Source organism: Cryptomeria japonica, chromosome 9 (genome assembly GCF_030272615.1).
Source record: "Cryptomeria japonica chromosome 9, Sugi_1.0, whole genome shotgun sequence".
In the NCBI taxonomy this organism is placed as follows: domain Eukaryota; kingdom Viridiplantae; phylum Streptophyta; class Pinopsida; order Cupressales; family Cupressaceae; genus Cryptomeria; species Cryptomeria japonica.
Genome location: NC_081413.1, coordinates 585,554,840 through 585,563,658, shown reverse-complemented (window position 1 = coordinate 585,563,658; position 8,819 = coordinate 585,554,840).

Genomic DNA, 8,819 nt, shown 5'->3' with positions numbered 1-8,819 from the left:
ATGATGACATGTGGCTCAATGAGATGCAAGGGTAGGTAGGAGAAATAATAAAATATTCCACATGAGGTGGATCACCCACTGAAGGTAGAATTATCACTCCACGATAAGTGGATATGATAAAGTAACAACAAGATCACACCATAAAAGGTGGAAATTCTCCTACATACACACTCTCAATGTATACACATCCCCTAAGTGTCTCATATGAAAACTATAATGTGGTGCATGTACCTAAGTAAAGTTAAGTAAAGTGTAATTATATCCAAGATAAATAATTACACCAACACTTACTTTTAGTAGAATAACCAAGAAAGATTCCTTCATCACATCTAGCATCAAATTTTCCAAGATCTTCATCTCTTTTGATATAGCATTTACTACCCAAAATTATGAAATATCTAACAGTAGGAGAATGACCAAACCATAACTCATAAGGAGCCTTACCATTATCACCTTTGACATTTACCCGATTTAGAGTGTATAATACAATACTCACAACTTCTCTCCAAAATACATGCAGAACATTTCCTTCAATCATCATGGTTATAGTAGCTTCTTGAACTATTCTATTCTTTCTCTCCACAACAACATTCTGCTATGGTGTCCTAGGAGCAGATAATTATCTCTTAACTCCATGCTCTTGAAAATATGCATTAAACTCACTAGAAGTGAATTCTCCACCTCTATCAGAGATCAAACACTTCATCTTCAATCCAATCTTAGTTTCAACTCTAGCCTTGAAAATCTTGAACTTCTCCAATGCTTTAGACTTCTCCCTTAAGAAGGTAACCCACATCATCCTTGAATAGTCATCAATCAACAACATCAAATACCAATCACCCTACAAGCTTCTTACTCTAAAAGGACCACATAGATCAGTATGCACACGATCCAACAATCCATTAGAATTATACTGTTTTCTCTTATAAGTAACTTTTGTCTGCTTCCTTAATTGACATTCCTTACAAATTGGATTAGAAGACTTTATTAACTTTGGTAGATCTCTCACTTTTTTAGTAGAACTTGTGTTAACCATGCAATCAAAATTTATATAACACATCCTTTTATGCCATAACCAACTTTCATCATTCTGAGCAATCAAACAAATTTTACAACCAGCATTCAAATGAAAGATATTACCTTTATTCTTTGTTCCTGATGCAATCTTAGTTCCGGAGCTACTCAAGATCTCACATTTGTCATTCTTGAATTTCAAGTTATATCCTTTATCAACCATTTGACCAACACTTAAAATATTATGCTTTAAACCTTCAACATACAACACATCATCAATATAATGCTTACCATCAAGAGAAATAGAATCTCTTCCATGGATTACACAAGCTTTGTTATCACCAAATCTTACTATACCACCATCATACTTTTCCAAGTTTACAAATTTGCTCTTATCACTTGTCATATGATGAGAGCAACCATTGTCAATTACCAATTCAGCTTTCTCCTCAACTTTAGTAGCTAAATATTTTTCCTCATTAATGCAACTTATAGAATTTGTAGTTACAACATCATCTTCCTTGATAGCAATGAACACAAATTCATCTCCTGAATTCCCCTTATCTAACTCATCATCTGTCACACCTTCATCAACAACATAATAACACTTCTTCTGATATTTAGGTTTTAATGGCTTAAATGGCTTCTTAGGATTTCTCTCTTTTCGGACACCTTGATACAAAATGTCTTATCTTATTACATGAAAAACATTTAAGAGGTAACTTCCCTTCATAATTACCGACACCTTTAGGCAATATTATGGCAATAAGTGCTTCAAGCTCCTCAAGCCCTCTTTCTTCATCTTCCATCTCTTTCATCTCTTTCTTATATCTAGATACTCTTGTAGAAATTTCTCTCGGATCATATCTCTACTTCTCAAAAATAGTAGCTTTAAATGCATATTCAGTCTTAGGAAGAGAGGCTCCAAACTCACTCAACTCAAAAGCAAAAAGTCTACCAACCAACATATCTCTTTTCACATTTGTCATAGTCTGGATCTCATCAATAGCAGTAGCTTTGTGTTTGTAGATAGGGGGCAAGGAGCTCAACACTTTAGCATCAATATCAGATTCTTCTAAAACTCCACCGACACATATGTTTCCGCACACAAGCTCATTTACTTTTTGCATAAAATAACTAATGTTCTCATCTTCACTCATCTTCAAGTTCTCATATTTACACTTCGGGCTCTACAACTTAGAAATCTTCACATGACTATCACCTTCATGCAAGGTCTCCAACTTTATCAAGATCTCACGAGCACTCTCTAAGTCCATCACATTAGTCATCTTAGAATCTGACAAGGCACTCAACAATGCTTCCTTAGCTTTAATATTGTATTCTACTTCCTTTATCTCATCCAGAGTAGTAGGATTATTCTGAGGAACATTATATACATTCTTAGTAATCTTCCAGTACTCTTCTCCAATGCATCTCAAATGACATTACATCTAGCTCTTCTAGAGAGTGTAGTTCGTTCCATCAAATCTCAAACTATCTTTCTTGAAAGAAAAGGTTGTCATCTCGAATCACCTTGAGCGGTCAAGCTTCTTTTGGAGGATCTAACTCTAATACCAATTATTGGCAACAATGCAACAAACTAAGAAGGCGGGGGGTGAATCAGTTTGCACAAAAACTTACTAGAACTTAATCCACAAAACATATCTGATAATTAATAGTTAAATCATGAGACAACACCACATCAATAACATACATGACACCAATATTTTTGATGTGGAAAGCCTAGTTAAGGGAAAAACCATGGCGGGATCCTACCCATAATGAGATAATACCCTATTAGGAGTAAATGTGAAAATATTACAATGAGGAATGCACATGCATTCATGAACACTTCTTCGAGCTCACTGCTCAAAATAAGAAACCCAAAAAGGCTACAACTCTTAGGGAAGGGTCACTACCTTACAGGAAGTCTCACTCACTTACAAAAATATTCGGACTACAATCTGGATTACATGAAATGTGAAAATAACATCTTCATATGCTTGAGTACAGTACCAGTTAAGCATACAGTCTGATTTGTAACACTTCTCTTCTCCTTCACACTTCTGAAAGATCAAATCACTTTTTCACACATACAACTCGATCATACACACTATCAAAGATCTCAGACACAAGACATACATACATCTTACATGATTATTACATTTATTTATACAAACCCTCGATATAAATTATAAAGTAACATCCTCACATGCTACAACAGTACATGCATACCAAAACAATATCGACTAAGATATAGTCTGGACCTATATCAATATTACAACCACACAACACCTCCAACAATTACACCTTGATCATCTGCAACATGCTACAACTACCAAGAATGTCGCATAACATAGAGAACATCACTGGACAAGAAACATATTTAATAATGCACACAATAATTAATGCGGACCACCAATGCACATAGAACGCAATCTAGAGACATTCACAAGCAACATGAATTGTACCGCAACAACTCGGATTACAAGAATCATCATCATCTCTCTATCGAAGCTCAAAAATACCATCAATATTGATTGTCAACTTGAAATATTTTCTTGCGGACCTCCAAATCATGAACCACTTGAACTGAGGACACACATCAATGTCTAGAACACATCTCACACATCTGCAACTAAAGATGTAACAATTTGGGAGTAATACGAAGCACAAACCAGAATATGTAATAACACAAAAAACTACGTAACATCCTCAGTACCAGATCACCAAACTTGATCAAAACATCATGCAGACCTCTGCAAATGGGAATGAACTATCTACAGACACCATACCAGAACCCCTTTAAACCACATCAACTCATCTACAACACATAGGCTAAACCAACTCAAACTGCAACATTGGAATACACAAAAGAATATTTTGACATCAATGACAACACATCATTCTAGCAATCTTCTTAGCATCATCCAATAGTATAATATTGCAGGTCCAACATTTTACTTCAAAAAATTTCATTCAATTATTTTATTAAAAGGTAATTCCAGCTCAGGGTTTGACCTAAGCAAACATTTATCAACAAAGCACCATTTTTCTTCTCTTGTGTGTGCTGGTGAAAAAATTTGGAGACAACAAATATAGATCCAGATAGAGAAAATAAAGACACATAGAACCAAATTCAGTAGAAATTAAAAGACTGGGTCAAGGATAACGACATTTTGATTCCAAAACTATTTCTATTGTTTGCATCCAATAGTTTTGGTTCAAGTTCACCTAACATCCTTGACCCATATTTCAGAGCGTAGATTTCATGCACAACTTCCTCCCCACTTCCCAATTATAGATCTATGCTTGATGTTTGCATATCTATTCTAAAATTGTTTGTGCATACTTCTTACTTCCAATTTTCTTTCATTAACCCTAGTTCTCACATTGAATCATTCAATTTAAACTCAAACAAGGGAGAGCGAAATCCAATTTGTGTTCAACCCTTTTGAGTTTAAATATATTGGATCTTATTTCCCCTTAATGTATCTTGGTTGGAAATAAGTTTAATCCCTTGTTTACTTAATTAAACTATTGAATTATTATATTTCTAACCATTATAATATTATGTGACCCATGTGTGTGATGTAGGATGTGATTGTATATCTATATGAATTCTAATAATACATATTTCTACATTGTGATACAAAAAATGGGTGTGATGTAGGTAGTGATGGTTTTTTATGCTTATATCTATGATGCATGAATGAGATCTATGAGATGGTACATATTATGCATATAAGTATATGTTTGTTTTGTATTTAATGGATGATAAAACAAATCAACCTATAAACTAGTGCAAGGATGGTTTTTACCATAGGATGATTGATTTATTTGTTCTATTATTTTTTTGGATTTTTTTTTTTTTTTTTTGCATTTTTGAAAAGTGGGGATATACTCAAGTGATTTGAGCATAAAACCTTTTGAGATGAATGATATTGAGAGGATCACTCAAAGTTTCTCCTTCTTGAGTAGAAAATTGATATGCTCATAAACCATACTTAGCTATGACCACAAAGGGACCGATCTAGTTTAATTAAAATTGATCTTTCTTTTCATGATCCTATTGATTCCTTTGATTTTCCTTGAGGACAAAATCATCAACCTAGAATTGGCATGGTCTGATTTTCTTTTTATAATTTCTTCTGATCATATTTTGGTACACTTGGAGATGATTACACTCCTTTTGAGGCCATTTGTTAAGGAGATCCAAATAATTTAGACATGCCACATGATACTCTTTATCATTAAAAATATCCTTCAATGATACACATAGCAATGAAAATTTGACCTCTATTGATAAGACTGCATTGGTGCCATACACAAGAGAATATGGAGTGACACTTGTGGGTGTATGGATACTTATGTGATATTCCCTAAGGTTGGAATTGAGATGGAGATTGAAATTATAGATAGTTTCATGGATAACCTTTTTGAGGATTTTAAGAAAGTTTTTTATTAGTTGCCTCAACTTGATTGCTACCTTGAGGATAATATGGGCTGGACAAATAATGTTGGATCTCATATTTCTTTAGCATGTTGATTTTTGAAGGGGATGCCATTGTTAGTAATGATGGTGGATGGAACATCATAGCAGAAAAGGATTGGTAGAGGACTAATTTGGATATTTGGACACCTATAATAAGGATGAGGGGAATGGCTTCCACCCACTTGGTGAAATATTCTATCACAATGATGATAAAATTGTGTCCATTGGATGATGGTGGATAGATCTTATAGATGAGGTCAAAGCCCCATTGGGAAAAGGGCCATGTTGTAGTGATGGGCTGGAAATATTGTTAGGGAACATGCATCAAATCTCCATGTTGTTGATAGGGTATACATTTCTTATCATATTCATAGATATTATGCTTCATTGAAGGCCAATAGTACCTTTCTCTGAGAAGCTATTTTGGAAGGACATAACCCCTAGTTTGATTTCAACAAACCCTTGTGTGCACTTCCTACAAAAAAAGATTATCTTAAACTGAGTTTAGACATGGTACAGTGTCATGGTAGCAACAACAATATAGAGTATCTCCTAGGATAAGGTAATAAGAGGTGCGATAGATGAAACTTAGCTTTGATTTTGTGATAGATCAAGCGGAAGGATATTGTCCTTCAAGTAAACATAAATGTTGTGATACCATGGGGGATTCAATACCAACAATTCCACACCCTCTCTATATCTAGAAACTCATAAGTAGGGATTATAATCTACTAAACCAAAAATTCACACTTACAACTATCTTGATCCATGTCCAAAAGAGACCCAATTGTTTCCATTACATTCACTAGTTTCATATGGAGTCATGAGATCTAATAAAACTAGATAGACTAGAAATATTTCTTAAAAAATTCTTCCAAGTGCTTGTAAGGAAGTAGTTCATCATCTTTAGTCTATAATTTATTATTGACTTGTTTGATGATGAGTTGAGAATCACCATAGACTTGTAGTTTTGTGATATTCCATTAAATTGTGATTCTCAAACTAGTGATAAGAGCCTCATACTTTGCTATATTGTTGGTGCATGGGAATGCCAACTTGAATTCCTTGGGAATAAAATATCCTTGGGGAGTGACAAAGAGGATTCCCTCTCGTGAACCATATGATGTTAAATAACCATCAAAGCATAATTTTCATGATGAATGTTTGGTGATGGTGAAGATTTGGTCATTGGATAATTCAATGACTAATAGATAGGCATCAACTAAAGGAGCATCCACCATCTAATCTAAAATAATGTGACCTTTGATTTCTTTTCTTTCCACATACTCTATGTCAAATTCACTTAATATCATAACTCATTTAGCCTTACAACTTGTGGGAGTTGTTCTTGATAGCAAGTATTTCAATGGATCCACTTTAGATATGATCTTGATGGTGTGACTAAGCATATAATGCCTGAGTTTCTAAGATCTAAATATAACTACCAAATAGGATTTTCCCATGGTTGTATAATTGATCTCATAGTCGACTAAATTGTGGCTAATGTAGTAGATGGACCGTCCTTTACCTTTATCATCATGTTGGGCAAGGAGTGCCTCAAGTGCAACTGATATGGATGATATATAAAATATCAAATATTTCCTAGGAGTGGGGGGCACTAGAACTTGTAGATTATCCTTGAATATCCTTAATTTTTTCAAATCCCTATTGGCATGATGAATCCCATTTGAAATATGTGGCCTTGAATGGGTGAATGACTAGTATTTATCGACACTACAAGCTATGAATCGTCTGATGGATTGAAAATTCTAATTGCTTGAGGGTCTTGGGATGTGGCATTTCCATAATGACCTTAACCTTGGTGGGGTCAACTTTGATGCCTCTCCTAAATATAATGAGCCTGAGGAGTTCCCCTGATATGACGCTAAACATTCACTTCAAGGGACTGAGTCTCAATTAATATTTTTCTAGTCACCCAAATATACATTCTAGAATAGCCAGATGCTTTGATCTTGTCTTTAATTTTCCAAGTAAATCATCAACATAATTTTCCATGATGGTGTGAATTAGATAATGAAATATGATCGTCTTGTCTCTTTTCAATAAATGACTCCTAAATTTTTTAGGCCAAATGGCATGACATGATAACAATATGTACCCCATGGAGTGGTGAAAGTAGTTTTATGTTGGTCTTTGATAATAATATTGATTTGGTTGTACCTTGAAAAACCATCTATGAGAGATAGCATCCGATGTCCCACTACAAAAGATCTACTAATATATCCCACTACGTAAGATCTATAAAAACACCTGGACTAGGGTGCCCAACATTCATGTCTAATTTTTTTAGGCTCATTTTTTGGGAGATAGATATACAAGACCTCTAAATTATGTTCCTACCCCTCTTTGTTAGACTTAGACATCTTTAAACTAGGGCGCCTTACACTTCAATTTAACATGTTTTTCTCCAATTTTTAGATCCAAGTTCCCCATTGCATCTCTTTTCTAGATCTGACCTATGGTATATGTTATTTGTTTTATAATTTATTGTTATTGCTAAAAACACTCATTTTGTCATCATTAGTCCTAGATCACATATCAATCTCAATTCCATTGAAACACAAGGAACATAATCCCAATGTTCGGTTCTCATATCAAGACTACAATTGAACCTATTCATGTTCCTAATGATACATCATCGACATTTGAGGTCTTAGTTTGCATTCATAGGCAAAAAGCCATCAATGCCAATAGCAAAACCTCCATCGCCATTAGTATTGTTGCCATCTCCATTTGCAAAGCCTTCATTGCCATCATCAAACCCACCATTTCCATCACAAGAGGAAGAGGAAGGAGAGCCCATGATAGATAGGATTGAACCCATCTCCATCATTTCAAGAAGCATCTAATGTCATGATCATGAAGAAAAACTATTTAGAACCAACATTTAATGTAACAACATCAAAATTAAAAAGTGATGTATAACAATAAAATATTTAATATATTTTCCAAAATAAAAAGGAAAACAAAAGAACTACCTTACATATTGATTTTTCTAAATTTAAAAATTATGTATAAAAGTAAAATAAATGAAAAGGAATACATTTTCAAATAAAAATAAAGTAAACAATATACATAAAAATAAAATAGAATATTTTAAATAAAAAAATATGTATTCATATTTTGTATTAATAAATAAAATAATTTTTAAATAACTCAAAATTCATATCAATTTTCATTTTTTTAAATAAACAAATTTAAAATATTTATATTTATTTGTTGTAAGTTCTAAGAAAAAATTAACAAATATTAAAACAAAATTTATTTTAAAATCATCATCAATATTTCG